This window comes from Bombus affinis, chromosome 5 (genome assembly GCF_024516045.1).
Source record: "Bombus affinis isolate iyBomAffi1 chromosome 5, iyBomAffi1.2, whole genome shotgun sequence".
In the NCBI taxonomy this organism is placed as follows: Eukaryota; Metazoa; Arthropoda; class Insecta; order Hymenoptera; family Apidae; genus Bombus; species Bombus affinis.
This window is the reverse complement of record NC_066348.1, coordinates 14,965,903-14,982,266: the sequence shown is the minus strand read 5'-3', so window position 1 is coordinate 14,982,266 and position 16,364 is coordinate 14,965,903. Positions and strand designations below refer to the sequence as shown.

The 16,364-nt window shown below is 40.5% G+C and overlaps 1 protein-coding gene across 1 annotated transcript in view; it reads left to right on the top strand.

Moving 5' to 3' along the window:
- Positions 1-3,409: 3,409 nt before the first annotated feature.
- Positions 3,410-16,364, top strand: part of LOC126916017 (ras-related protein Rap-2a) — a 28,643-nt gene continuing 15,688 nt past the window's right edge. The window contains exon 1 of the mRNA XM_050721365.1: positions 3,410-3,791. The gene's annotated coding sequence lies outside the window, so the exon portion shown is untranslated. The remainder of the gene's footprint in view (positions 3,792-16,364) is intronic.

Genomic DNA, 16,364 nt, shown 5'->3' with positions numbered 1-16,364 from the left:
ACAGGAACCAAGAAACAAGAGAAACTAGTCGAAATCCTAACGAAATGAATTATTCACGTTTCCTTTCCGCAAACGAAAGGGTTCGACGCGACGAACGACCAAACACTCTGAATTATTCTAAGGACGCACGATTCTCGTCGCCTTCGAGAAATCCAGTGGAGATTGCGTCGGGTCAGGTATTCAGGAATTTCTCGTCTTGCTGGAATTTCGTGCAGCTGGACAGACGCTCGAATGACCGGTGAACGCGCTCGAAATTTTATTTCGTCCTAATTCCAACGAAGCGAGCCGATTGTTCTCCATCATTGCGAGCCTCTTCGTGGTAAATACACGACGCGACCCTGTTTTTCAGAGTGAACGCGATGCGAGAAAGCGCGTGGGCGTTTTTAGATCTATGGAAGATAAATGTAGCGGAACGTCTCAAATATTGGATGATGTTTTCTATGAAATAGCAGAGGTTTTATTTACAAGTTGCGCTCGGAAAAACCGAGCTTCTACTCTCGCCACGAAGTTCTAACGGATTCGTCGAATGTGTTTATTCGTCATAGTTCGTAGATGTTTACTCGTATTTGAAAATTCTAAAGTTGACGCTCGCAGGCAATTTTATTGCGTCATTCCGGTTGTAAATTTCTAACCGGAATCAAATTTACAGTAGAAAATTTCGAATAGTACAAAATAACATTTCCACTGGTAAAAATATCCGCGATGACAATGGGAATAGCTTTGAAGAAGTGTGATATTTAATAAAGAAATCGACATTATTTCTCCATTAACTGGCCAACGAGAAGAGCATGTTGCAGGCAATACTTGGAGCTATTGAAAATGACACGGCATCATAAATTTCGTAATTAATATCTCCGTATCGCGGTAACCTCTAAAGCCAATCATGCATACGGTTTAATTGAAATTTCATTATAATTAACTGTTTATCAGATAGAAGTGGGTTCCGATGATATTTCATGAGAGAAGAGGAATATTAGTCCTATCTGTCCACAACGACAATTTTATCATCGATAATTAGGATATTTAATCAATTTATTTGGTGTAAAATGTAGTTAAAAATTTCGGAGATTTTATCGAGTATTAACTGTCTTAATTTGTTTAATTTATTGTTTCGCTCTTTGAAGCATTCATTGGCCCATTTCGATCGCGTTAAAGTAAACAGTCGTTCTTTAAATCAAAAATGATTGTGTTTTACTGTTGCCAGATTGTCAGATGCGAATTCAAGTAGTATAGGTGTGTATGCGGTCGGACGTGTTGGGACGACCACGTAAGAAACGGGCTAAAAACGCGAAAGAAATTCATTCTCCCTCTACAGAGTGGATCCCTGATACTTGTCAACGTCGACTTCTTCATTGGACAATTCAAGAAAACAAGACAGCTCGATTTCAGCTGTCGCTTGTTCAAACGATCCATCCGTCAGAAACATCCAAAGAGCTTTCGACCCTTTCGCGAGTTTCCATGTTTTCTCCTACCGAGCCACGGGTTGCAAGATAAACTCGGCAAGCTCGATCTCGTCGAAAGGAAAACACAAAAGAGGCAGTGACAAGAGACGAAAGAAAATGAGATACGTCGGCGAAAAAATATATTCTTCTTTGCATTAGTTTCAAAAACAAACAGGGAGAAAAAGAGAGTGGAGTCACGCATAGCTTACTCGGTATAAATACCGTACGACGCCCGTTCATCCCGACCATCCGCAAACGTAAAATTGGAAAACTTTCGACGAGTTGGTAAAATTGAATGACCATCGTGACGTCGTTCGCTGGAGCTGCGCCTAGTTGTTGAATTCATCTAATACCGGCGAAGTAACTCCAATCTCATCGAAGTTGCGCGCACAAACATTGACCCTGTCTCAGGTGCATCGATGCCAGTCAGCTCGGGGAATGGGGGTGGAACGGTAACTAAACTCGTCTACGAACGTAGAACGCGATGGATACCTGGCGATAACTCGAGTTCAGCCGTAACAAGAGAAACTTGACGAAACGGAAGTTTTAAAAATCGAACGTGTAATTATCCGCGAGAATCGTTCGGTTTTACGAGTATTTTAGCAAAAAGGATGAACACGTTTTACGCTCGCCACCGAAGTTTGATTAGTTCGTCTACGTAAATGGAGTAGCGGCTGCGTGCGAACGAGCTCGTCGCGAAACACGAGTTGAATTTCATTCGTGCCGCGACTGCAAGCACTCACCTTAACTTCCATCGGTGTATAAACGACAAAAAAATCTATCGGTTTATAGATAATCTTTGAATTTATTATTTAGAGGCTGGACATGAAAGATGGTTTTCATGTCGAGTAGATTAGACGAGTTCCCCGGGGTATAGAATATCTCGAGGAAAGCTAAAAAGTCGATACGTTTCGGTATCTCGATTTTTCGATAAACGATACCGTTTATTTGCAAATGATGGTAATATTTGGTTTGGTCTTAAATTCAGGATAAACACCGTGCCTCCGACAATCAGGATTTCTTTCGAGACGTAACGTTCCAAAGGTCGAATGGTAATTTAAAAATTCGAATCGTGTATTTTTATTGAATGATGTTGTTTGATAGTGAAATATGAAAAAGGTTTTCATGGATGCATGGGTGTCACTGGATATATTACATACGCATATATCGTCAAAGGGGGAAAAGAAGAGAAGAGAAACCAGGGCATGTTTATGTTTTAAAGCAAATAATACAACGTTGTAATATTACGTTGAAAACTAACAGTTGAAAACCGCGTGCTACGTGTGTACAGAAAAATTAAAAGCGACCGTAATAATAATCTAAATAATTAGCGAATCGTTGACAAAATAAAGATTAATGAAACAACCAGAAAGATGAAATAATGAAACATCCAGAATTATCATTTATCAAATATCAGGATAAAGGTCTTCGTCAGAAATATCAAGAGTAACAAACGTAGCTCCGTTACGTACCTTATAAATTATTCAACGACTTAACACACGTATCTCGTCAAATATTCCCATAGTTCACCTTCGATTCGCGCGTCCTCACACACGGTATAATCTCTGCCAAATATGTAACCCACGCAACGACCGCAAATGCAACCGTTAAATTTCCAGTAAATATTCTCCAAACACAGAATGAACGATGGTAATTACCGTCAGCACGGAGAAATGCCAACTCTTCGCTCGTAGATTGGTCCACAGGTTATTCCGACTGGTGCCCTTCCGAATAAGAGAGCGGAAGCATTGACCCTACTACCTCAGGTGCAGCATCAGGTGCTCTAGCGCTTGGTAGGGAGTCAGGTGCACGGGGAGGGAAAAGGTAGAGAGAGGGAGCGCGCGCACTAGAGAGAGAGAGAGAGAGACGAATAGAAGCGGATGGCTACGAAGCGACACAAGCAGCTAGCACGGCTGCAGTCTAAAATACGCTGGGTATTCGGTGGGGGTGTGCAGGTGGAAGAGAAGGTCGGAAGGTTACAAGAGCGCAGACGCCGACTGAAAGCATCGAGGATAGTACCCGGCACGGTGCCGAAGTACCGGACAGAGCTAGCTCGTCCGCAACGCTGTGTTCGTCTAGCAACGAGTCGGTCCACCTAGGACACGATCCACGTTCACCTGCTTCCTTCGACCGAACCTATCGAACGCATCATCGGCCGCTCGAACGTTCTTCCTGAACTCGTTGCGAGCAACCAATCCACCCGGCCGAATCAAATCACTGCACCGTCGAACACGAGTTACCGGCGGATCAACGAGGGGCCGCTTTCCCGCGCTCCGTATCTACACTCGGGTTTTCACCTGTTAACCGAGCCATCGCGCTCTTCTTCTTTTCTCAGAAGCTAGCGTTCAGGTAAGTTCTTCGTACGGTGAATTTTCATACAGATTTTCGAAGGTGATTGTCGCGTTCGTGGAAGATAAGGAATAACACGCGGATTTTGTTCGATGAAGGTTTGAAACGAATTTTCAAAAGGGGTGAAAATGGGGGAGGGTGCGTGACCTGACACGCGGAAGATTCGTAAGGTACATACCTATGTTTTGGATTGCTTATCGTCGGAATTTTAAACGCGATTTTAGATCAAAATACCTATAGATTAAAATATTAGTTCAAATATATCGTTCAAGTACTTAAAAAGTATTTGTTTTGCGGAGTATCAACGTTGAATCGAAAAGAGGTTGCAAACATTAGAAAGTTTCGTCATGATTTCGATAGCATCGCTCTACGGGTTCCTTTAATAGTCTTTCCGCGAGAAACGAGGTTCTCCGATTCATCGCATCGCTCGACAAACTACGTACATCAATGTACCCGCATAGGCGTTAGTGAAAACAGCCGGTGCTTTGACCGGCTGGTCTATGCTGGAAACATTCTCAAACTCCTCTGGGTAACATGTGAATTACCTAAGCTTCGTGGAATATTAAATCGCAACCATTGTATTTGCCTAGAAACTTCAATGAATCTTAATGAAATTTCCATAGACCTCGCAACGTCAGATCCTGCCTACAGGGAAACGAAAATTCTCCTATAAAACTGTTATTCACGAAACATTTTCATAAAACAGTGGCTCGTTGATTCGATTACTTTCGTATTAGGAGCAAATGCTAGACAAGTTGGAGAACAAGCTACGTGTATCTGATGCGATATTAACGCTGTCACATCCGATATTGTGGATCATGCATTCTCGTTACGTCACTTGACGCGATGTAACCTCTAATCTTCCTACGCAGATTTTCACACGTACACCTGCGTATTGAAACGACGTGGTTGAGACAACCTGAATTTCGATTAAAACCTAATGAAAGTTCCCGTATCGAAGTACATATCTTTCCGCTCGGAGGCGGATTTCCATCAACGGTTAGTTATCTCATCAACGCTTCAATTTCGGTTCGTTCTTTTCATTGCAACGTTCTCGATTCATTCCCCCGAAATAACGAGAACGATAAAAGAGAGCTTGTTGCTTCTGTGTATCAAGGAACGAAATTAATGTAAGACGGGAAAGTCTGTAAACATCTCATTGGCCCCTCGAAAACTCTATTTAAAGATACAGCTTCCATCGCGATAAGGTGCGAGCGCGAGACACTATGCTTTCTAGTTACTTTAATAACGATCCGACTTCCATTTATTGCCTACAAAGCGGCTGTAAATTTCATCGTTATTAAACCCATTGCACACGTAGTCTGTCTGAAGAACTCCTTTGAGTTTTCTCTTGATCGTAGTCTTGATTAAAATCTCAGCTTCCCGAAAGTAATTTGCCTATTAAACGCGAGTTTGTAGTTCGTATTTTGCATTCCCTTTTCCCGAAACGACACGGAGAAACACATACGAATCTCGATACAACGTACTAGGTTATCGGCATATCCCACGTCGATGTTTCCTTGTTCCCCTTCGGTCTTATCTGTGCAACTGTTCCGTCAGGTGTCGGAAATGGCGCGGTAGATTGCGCCATTTACCAAAGTCCTTTCAGACCGCGACTCCAGTACAATTCCCGCGAATGCACGCGTGCCACTTTTAACGACACGTATTTCGTCCATCGTTGTTCGATTTCATACAATAGATTCACGAGCATCCTCGTTTCGTTTTGAATGATAGATGTGCAAGCAATGGGAATATTTATGGCCGAGAATCGTATTTTAGGTCAGGTTTCATATCAATCGAAGTTCTCGAGAAAAATGATCCACATTTACGGGTTCTTTAAAAGCAATTTCCATTTTACCATGACAAGATCAATTGTCGTTTTTTTAACTAACGTTTTGGGTTTCACACTGATTTCGTTGTTCCATAAACATGGCATTGAACTATGATCAGGTTGTCGCGGAAAAATGGCGATCTCGAAATGTTATTTTGTCAAGAAGTGGAACATGCGGGAAACATGTCACGTGTTACTATAAACTTTCGCGTGAAAACATTTACAGAAGGTAGAAATTTACTTTTCTTTATTAAATCCATTACTTAGCTTCTTTCACGACCGCTCCATCTTAAGAACGTCTCATGAAATCATATTATTCTCGAAAAAGGTTTTACAAAATTTTCTTAGACATCCAAGAAAGCTATGTTGATTATAAATTACGTACGTTCAAACAAGCAGAAAATGTTTAGGAATTTCTACTTGTTGTTCCTGGACAACGTACATTTCTTCCCGGATAAAATTGCGCGGCGAAACAATATAAACTCTGCGCCCGAGAGCAGTCGTCTAACATGCAAATTCGCTGGATAATTCTAAACTCACGTTTCGAAAAAGAGATTTGCCCGCGGAAAATAGCTGTAAGAGCCACAAATAAGATTAAATTTAGAATCTGGGTAGTTGTTTTCAGCGAGCTCGACGATCGAGAGCGTCGTATTTTGTTTGTTTTGTTTTCCAAAGTGTGGCTCGTGATCGCGATAGAACGTGATAATTAACTGTCAGGAAGTTTGGCAGAATTTCGAAACTGCCCATTTGTTCCAAGTCTGAAAACACGACCGAAAAATTCATGGAAAGTTTTCGTACAATCATCGTGACGACTATTATCGCCTGGCCGGAACTCGAAACAAGTTTCTCGAGGACGACGAACACAGTGGATACGAGATAATACGTTTCACGGGTTTCTTATTCTAATTATGTTTATTCTACGACACGTTGAAGCTTTCCTGCGAATGGTAGCAACGCGATTTCATGGCGTCTATGGTTAATGTTCTTTCCACCAAAATTAACATATTCGCTGATCTCCGACTTTCATCAAGTAACTTTCATTTATCATATTTGATCACATACTTCGCCGGGCATAGGTATTACGACATTCGCTCGTTACATTTAATGGAAAATTCTGAAAAAACTTTACCTCATTTAGAATCCACGGATTTGAACAACAGGGATCAATGAATTGACAGATTTATAGTAAAACAGTCGGAAGACGAAAGCAGTAGAAACTATTCAATTTGTACCGTATATCAAGAAATGGCAAATGTGTTTGACCAGCAGGATATGTGTTCGATATGAAATACTTTGGAATTTTCTGATTCGCTTTGACCCATGTCATTACCATAGACATAAGCTAAAAATGCCAACTCGGATCCACAGCGAATAGAATTAAAAATCGCACAGTGTTAAATAACAAAAATTTCGCTCCCATTGTTTTATAAAAGCTCGTCCTAATTTCGTTCTATTTCCAGCATCTCTTGCGATATATTCAGTGTGTGACTGGAATAACGTTGTTCGTTTTTACTCGCCGCAAATTAATTAGTTGGCGGTTTAACGTTCGTCTACGCATTGTGTTCCTACTTGTGCGCGTCGTATCGCTCAACTACTCGGTGTCTGTCTTTGTCCGCGGCGGTGGTTTCGAGTAGATTTTACCTCATTCTCTGTTTCCCGTAACGACGCCTGGACTGAATAATTCCGGGCTATAGGTCCCAAGGCCTAGCTAGAGGCAAGAGGTCTCGTGTCACGAGCCGCAAACCGCGAAAGAGCACGCGCGAGAACGTGTCGAATACGCTTTCCTCGCTTGCAACTGCATCCTTCGCAAGTGTAATTCACCATTGCTGTGCAACCGTGTCGACAGTTGACCTGCATCATATTTAACTGCAACTTCATAGAGCATACAGAGTGTCCAAATTAAGTGATTTAATTTGAAGATATGCACCGTGGAAGATACCGTAGAAAGTTTTTCTGTCCACGTTCTACGTATCGTATAAAACATTTTGAAATTACATTAGCGTAGCGTAAGACCGTCATGATTACATCGGTATTTGAAACTAATCTGATATTTACTGCAGGTATATATTTTATAAAATTGTTATACTTGTTATACTTGTACATAATTGTTATACCGAACGAGTTTTGCGAGTTTTATATACATCGTTAAACTTGTTTCAAACTTTACCAATATAATCATAATGGCCAGGTCTTGGTAACAATACTAATAAAATTTCGGAATGTTTCGAATAATACACGCGATACATTTATGGAAGATGTCCAAAATTGTTGAATATTTTTGCATTTCATTGAATATCGAGCATGTGTACATTGTAAATGCAGAACTCGAAAATACTTCGCGAGTGTAATATAAATTTCCCGAAATAAAGTATTCAATTTAGACATACGTGCTGATCTTATTGCCAGAGATCTAAATTGTAAATTATATGTTCAAAGGAGATTACATATGATTCGCGCGACAGATCATGAAGCTTTGATTATGACACCATGGTGCGTCATTGTGCATTTCGGTGTCACTACTTTGATATTCAATTATTCAACGTAGGTATAGGAATTACGTGATACGTAATCTTTCAGGATAAGCGCGTTAATTGGAACGAGCTAACCGATGATATATTCATAGCTTTTCGCGAGACATCTGTTGCATCCGAGCGAAGCGACGATGTCCTATAATGATCGCGGCAAATTGTAACGAGGTTAGATCTTGGTTCAGGTAACATCATTCTGGTACATAGCTCATTCCTGCTGATATTACACAATGATCGTTTCGGCAAATTGCATTTGCTGCAAGGCAAGGTGACAAACGATAAAGGTTAGAGTATTGGTCAATAACTGACCGTGTAAATTAAACGCGCAAGCAACGACAACGCACGTGAATATCTCATTTATACGATACGTATTATATAATATTCTTTATTGTAACCCACGATGTCAACATATTATATATAATCTCAATTTATGATCATGTAATATTCTTACGTTCAAAAACTCATAAACATAAATCTACGAATATTTCGATTTGAGTACTGCGAAGGATCTAATTGCATTCACCCTTTGCATGTTCGTGCGCCATTAAGAACGAGCAACTCTATTAACGTCTGTATATCTTTATATTTAGCAAGAGTTCTATACCTTCCCAAAGGTCTCGGATAAGTTTGCACCCTTCATTTATCATCAGGGAATCTGTTAAATTATTTATCGCAGCAACTTCTTTTATATAACTTCGTGAAAGTAACTGCCGTGGATTTAAATAAGAACACCTCAAGATCTTAAGATCTGAACTGGAAAAACCGAACATCTTTCCCACCAACTTACGACTTCTAGCACTTTAAACTGCGTACACGTTCTCTTACTATTTTTAAAGTACTATGAAAAGAGAGGTAATTAGTTTCGCGCCAGGCAAACCGCACTCTACTCGACTGCGACCCGAAACGCGGTTAAACAATAACAACAGTATACAATTCGAATTCGTGGAATATTGTTCGCAACAGTAACGATTAATTGCGATTCGGCCGCATCAACGCGGAACAATAAGTCCGTGAAACACGGTTCGCTGTCGTCGGGAAACAGTTGTGAGAGCGACTCGGCAAGGACAGCGAGCGGACGCCTTTCTAGCCATAAACCCACAGGATGTACGTGCACGACCAATTAACGTTGCACGCTAGACGCAACGAAACGAGGGATGAGGGGACCACTATCGATAATAATGTTTAACTTCGTGCACTCTGCGCGCGGACACTGCTATCGATTGCACGAAGCAACATGACGACGAAAAGATAGGACTTGGAAGGAGATAGAAGGCCATACAGACCGATTTACCTCTGATCTCTGTGGGCGTAAAAAGAGTTTCAAGATCTTGTGAGACCTATTGAAATACGAAATTTGATTTCTTTATTTGGTATAATCATCCACGACTATTACAGTTAGTTAACATTTATGCACTCGCAAGGTGTTAGAATCATACGACTGGTCGTACCATTCCATTATAATTCAGAATGCTTCGTTGCATGTGATTCTATTATTGCCACTAAACGGGGGAAAAGGAGTTACATAACTGGTCATTTATATTGTAAATCTTTTGAAAATAATGATTTCTTTATTCAGCGATTTCTTCTTTTTTTATATGTTCTTTCACTTCTATTAAAGGTAAATTGTCTATATCACATTTACATTTGCAAAGACTGGAAAAAGGATTTAACCGAAATTGCTTTGTCTCTATGAATTTTTTGAAAGAAGAAACGATGTTGATTCATCTGGAACCGGTTTAAAAGACCGAGTTACAAATTGAGAATTAGAATGTCGCCTCGGTATAGCGGATTGAATTTTAGTTTGGATCGCGGATTAGGTGCCGCTCGAGAAAATTTACTTAGGATCGGTATACGGTTTATCAATCGATTCCTGTGTACTTTACGAAAGAAAAGTAGTTGGCAAGGATGGTTCGCCACCAAAACCAACGAATTTTGGCCGACTGAGAAATTAGATTTTCGTTGAATGGATAACATTTTGGTCGGTGAATACTCGCAGAAATTTACTTAGGACAGGCGCAGCGATCCAGCGAATGCATAAAATATACGAACTAGGTAAGGGGTTTCGCGTTAAGAAGAATAATGTCTTTCTCCCTTTGCCCGTCGTATGTTAGGGCGATACCGTCGCGTTAGAGAAATAATTATGGTACGATGGTTACGGCAGATATCTAATTTCTCCTGCGGTTAGCCACGGATGTGACTAGTATTTCGCCAACTAAGCGGTAGATATACCATCTATTCGTGTAGCCTAATACATATAGAGGCACGAATTTCGATGTCGAATATTTTCAATTTCCACGAAAATATCACATATTTTTACAAACGACAAAGTTCGAAATTTTTTGCAGCGTAGGAAGAATAGAGAATCAAATATTTTGAAAGAAGTAAAAATACGGATTTTCAGTAGAATCGCATTGAAAACTTGCAGTCGGATATTCGGAAATTGAAATCGCGTTTGCCGGATAATTCTTCTTCTACCTTTCATTTTTCATCTCCTCGTTTCGCACTCTTGCGTCGTTGCTTTCGAGTCGCTTCGAAAAAGATTGATCTGTCTTGCGGTTCTCGATTCTGTCTCCTTTGAACATCGATTCGCCGAGTTTGCCTGCTTCTCTACAGCTTCAACCGCATAGATAGCGTGCTCCGCATCGGAAATTTCGCTGTTTCAAGATTGCAGATTCATCAGGAATACGTTATAAGGTTCGCGGCTTCGTTCCCCGTAGCTCTTGCATTTATCTGGTTCAGCGATTCGATTCGCATTATCCTCCTCTAGCCAGCTGCAGTTCGCTCCGACTTGCTCCTACAATCCGCTTTGATCCGCTAGAGCTCGCGTATACTCGCTCCAACCATCTTCTACTCGCGTGATTTCGCTCTGAGTAACTTCGTAACGACGCGAGCCGTGAATCGAAAGAAATCGCGTAAGAACTTGCACTTGAGGACAGCGTTGCTCTAAACGAGGCAATTCGATAGAACGAGAAGGCAAGAAAACCAACTGAGATGAACTCTGGTTGAGTCAGGAAGCTGGTGTTTCTTGCGACGCGATAATAATTGCTCGATAATCGCGCCACTTTTTCCAACCATGTATCTCTAGTTTAATTATAGCACCGGCGGAGACACGAGATTAATTTCGCGCCGCGCACCTTCTATTATTACAGCGAGTGTTGCGTGATCCACTTTCGCGCCGCAGACTTTGTAACAACTTATAAGTGAGGTTCATCGGTAACAATTTTTTTAATTGAAACTTGCGTCGGTCTATCCCGAGAGTACGCAACTTGTTAGAAGTATAAATCAATCGTATCTCTACCTTACAATTCACAGGGTGACATGAAATGGTAACGCAATTTTCCAACTTCTTTCTTTTATGGGTGTATAATCTTCATTCTCGGAGGTTCATAAATACGGCTCCAGGCAATTAAGTAACTACGTTCTTCGAATAGGAACGATGATTAAACCGAGGATGCCATTTTTCTTTTTCTTTCCTTTTTGTTTTATAACATTCTTAATTCGCGCGATTAAATCTCTCAAAATATCCGGATTAATCGCGTCATACGTTATAGGCAGGAGGAAAAAATTCCACAACGATATAACGAATTAACGATTTAGCGATTTAATTACGTCAGTTTGTGTTTAATTAACGCGCGAGCTGATAAATCATTCATGCATGAACATCGATGAAAAAAATAAACGTGTAAAAAATCATTCGGCATAATGGAACAATAGATTCTATTTCCACGCAGAAAGATACAGCGTAAAATGCCCGACTGTTTTCATGCGACGTTAGCGACGTTCCATAACGCTACGACGAAATTCAAGCCGGAAATTCGCTCAATGAGAAATCGCTTTTGAATCAACGCGACAGCGAACGATTTGTCGTGCGGCAGCTGTTGAAACTTTGTCAGTGAATGATCGCGTTATACGGATTCTCGCCTTTTTCATTTCCTATCCGTTTAATCTTTCAACACAGAATAACAACGAGATGAAGACCCCTCGAACGTAGGTTTATAAGCATTCATGGAAATGGTCATGGAAATGGTCACGTCGATTTAAAGAATCGAGTGCCAAACATCGAAACATTTTTGCATTCGTTTTTGATTACGCAGTTTCTCTAAGAAAACCGCCTGAAGAAACGGCTAATCAACGAGTAATTAACCTGGAAACCTTCTCTATCGTAGCTTTACAATCGATAAAATACGAACACGAGGCGCAAAAACATAGCGGAAGTTCCACGACGTTGCGAAGTTTCGGAAACAGGCAGCGGTTTGCGTCCCGCGAGAAGCTCTTACGTAGATTGCTCGAGGAACTCGTCCGTGAATGTGTCGATTTTTGAATTTACGACTGGCTTTGCGATGCTTTCTTCTCTTAGCATTGCGAATTATTAAGCGAATTTATTATTAGGCAATGGAACGATATAACGAACGATAATCGGCAAAATACTTCTGATGCGTCTTCCGATTATTCTCCGATCCAACTTCAGACGTAGAGAAGACACATTGGTCAAATTTTCGTTGCCCTTTTGGGACCAATCACGTTACCTTCGTGAATAGGCTTTTGGTGATACAGCTAATTCAAAGATCCAACTTTCTTCTAGGATTTAGAATCTTGTAATCGTTTTTATTCAATAGGATAGATTTGTGCTTGTTTAGCTTTTTGTGTAAATACTATCTTTTTTTACCGTTGCGAGGTATACACATACAGATAATAGTGTTTTACAAGTGTGAAGCATACGTACTATACAAGTAATACTATTTTTTAGTACAACTGTTATTTTTCCTAGCATGGCAATTATCTGCTCGTTTTAGCTGTAGGTGAAGTTTTGGATCAAAAGTACATCTTTGTGCCTGCTTATATAAACTGTGATGTAGTATCATGGAGCGTTACAAAATCTTGTTAGCGGGAAATATTTCACACCACACTACGTTAGGATTAAATTTTTCTCGGTATCGTGAAATAACTGGCTGGACGTTTGCTAGGTATTCGTCTCTTTTTTACGGTTCTCGTATCCGGAGCTTACTGTTTCGCGCGATGAATGGCTGCATCGCGATAAACCGGGCGTCTATCGGCTGGGATTAATAACTCTTTGATGACGTGTAACTGGATACACAGATATCGATAAGTAGGGAAAATTCGATTTTACCCGGCTTCCAAAGAAACGTTTAATATCTGGTAAAGATGGGCTGATAGTCGGATTAAAATTTCATTTTCACCCGTGAATGGGGCAGGGAAAGGTTAACAGATTGTATCGAACGTATAAGAATCGATAGCGCGTGCTGTAATATGCCGCCCAGATAAATAACATTGTTCTGGTTCATGCTTTCAACGCGTATATTCATTGAGCAAAGTACAATTTACAATTCCGCGGTATTAAGCCGCGAACATTTGAATGGATATGGTCCCCCGTCGTATTTACATTCTCGTTACAAGCCTGCTTTAAGTTCGAAACAACCAAGTACACGTGTACCTGGCGAATGAACATTGGAATTTGAATTACTTTCGACTCGATAGCGCGTAAGCTTCAGCGGCAGAATCAATTTATATAGTTTCCGAAGATTCCATCTGATTTAAACGAGCGATAATGTAGTGGAAAGTACAATGCCACGATGGTACAATAGAAGGTAAACTCCTCTGCATGTAAATCGTTAAGCCGCTAAGAAGAATCTCTAAATGAGAAGAACGTCCGCGGTTCGAGCAAATTGTAACGGAGATTTCTCTCCTACTGAAAAGATAAAATCGTATTAAACGGCGGGCCTTAATAGGAAAATTTGGTACGCGAAGTACTTGGCTGGAAGTAAACCACTAAAACGAAACTCCGCGAATTTCCCACCGTTCCACATGCCGAAGTTTGAATTACTTATCCTAGCAATTTATTACTCTGGCAATTTGCAAATTAACGCGACACGGATTTAATACGTTGTTGATTATGTTCGCTTTATTTTCACTCGATGAATATTACATTAATACGATAAATAATTGCACGATTCAGTAATCACTTTAACACGTTATTATATTTGAAAATATCCCTCCTATTTTTGTCAATCTTACGAGTTATTACTTGCCTCTCGAATGTTTAATCGATAATAACATTACTGGCCTAACTAAACATAATTCGCCAAACGCGCCACAATTTGAACACAAACGAAATTACACGGGAACATCATCGTTTAATACAAAATCGATCAGACATCCCCGCAGAAGATGACAAACTGTACTATACAAATTGCGTTCGTTGTATGCAATCTCATCTCGATCAGTAAACGCTTCAATCTCCGATCGCGCAAATGCACGTCGAAATCCACTGAAATCTTTAATCGAAACCGATATTATTTCCGCCAAATTCTCCGTCAACTCGTAGCGCTGCACTTCATAATCGACTATCAATACGAATTAAAAAAAAAAAAAAAAACAAAAAAAGAAAAAGCGATCTACGTTCAGTTTAATGCCCGTTTCGAAATTAATCCCACGGAACAAGTGCGTTAAACGGATTGTTTCCACATGACTAAAAAATCAATTTTTTATGAAAGCTTTTCAATTATAACCTGTATGAATGATCGCGCGATAACTCGTGCAAATTATTTTTTAACAAACTTTTAACTCGGTCGATTTTTGTATGAAATATTATTCACGGCTGATGAATCTTGTTCTCGCGAACTGCGATCGTTTGTCTGGAATATCGATGAGGGATGTTTACCGTGACGTAACAGTGAACGAAATTTTTCTGCTTATTCGTCAGACTTTCCGAGAGAAAACGTCGTTGAATAAATTTCGCGTGGCGAGAGAAAAAGATATCCTACGGGCAAGGAATTTACAGACGCTAAGCGAAGAATAGAACGTTCGACGATTTCTCTCGTACAATGGATTTCGCGTGTCGCAGAAAATTGCACGGTTTATCTTCCTCCGTAGATTCTGTCCACCCAAACGAACCCACCGGTCGATCTTCATCGAACTTTAAAAAGATATTCTCGCCACGGTGCTTTCATCGCCTCATTTGTATTTGTAGCCCACTCTCTATCTTCGATCGTGGTTTATTTCCTCTCTGACATTGTTTCGCGACAAAATACCGGCTATAACGCGGCAATTTTTCTCCGGTTCCTTCGTCACCCTATTTTCGAAGCTACTGTACCATGTTTTGAGTCGATATCCGAAAACCAGCGAACGATATTCGAAAAATCTATAAAGTAATATCGTTGGCTTCCGAGAACTGATTTCATCGCAAAGTTCTTGACTCGATGAAATCGTTAAACCTACAGAACAATGTTTAAAGTGTAAACGATACAAATTCGTAAACGTGACTTCCGAGAATTTTCGTGTCACGGTCGAATTTCACATTCAACTCACGATCTCTTCATTGTTTACTCTCGAAAGCGGATTTTGTCGCGAGAAATCGTTTGCCCCGGTCGCATCCCGCCTCTATTCCACTGGAATATTGCTGTCCCAACTCACGATTCGGTTTGCATTTCCGTACTTCTTTCGTTGACCCCGATTCTTCGTATTCGACGTAACGCCTCTGCGCATCAAGACCAAGACACAGTCTCCACGAACCAAACGAACGTGGAAATTGAAATCGACCGGATTTGTGTGTGAGAGTCGAACGCACGGGACCGATCAGAATCCGGCACTGGCGCCGTAGAGAAATGAATTATGGAAAGTAGACATTAAGATTCATGTTATCGCGAGAACTTGTACTCGAGCTGCACAAGGGAATTAAAGTTTGCTTCATTGTTAATCGAAGCAAGCGGATATTAAAAGTCGTGGGAAGAAAAATTGAATAGAATCTGAGACGCGTCTTTGCGAAATTACTTTTTTACTGTATTATTGAATTACCTAATAATGTCGCCAACGAGCTATCTGATAAAGAGAAAATAATTTTATCAAATCTATAGATTTTCTCACGATGAAATTTGTAAATGAAATCGATTATTCTTCGACGAACCATTTTCAAATACGAGCTGCAAAAATAGAAGTGTAACATTCCGCACACTTAAAACTGAAACAAGCACGTATTTTGTAATATACGTTACAGTTAATGTCGAGAAAAATATCACGAATTCCGCTCGACTACGTGTAATTGTGCTCGTGAGCGGACAGCTCGTCATCGTTATAATTGTAACCCTTCGTGGAAACGACGCGTATATTACGATGCTGTTTAGAAGTTCCACAGGTCGACACCCTTTAACGAGCGGTTGGCGCCGTGTTTTTTTAATGAGATACGATTTTTTCCCCGAC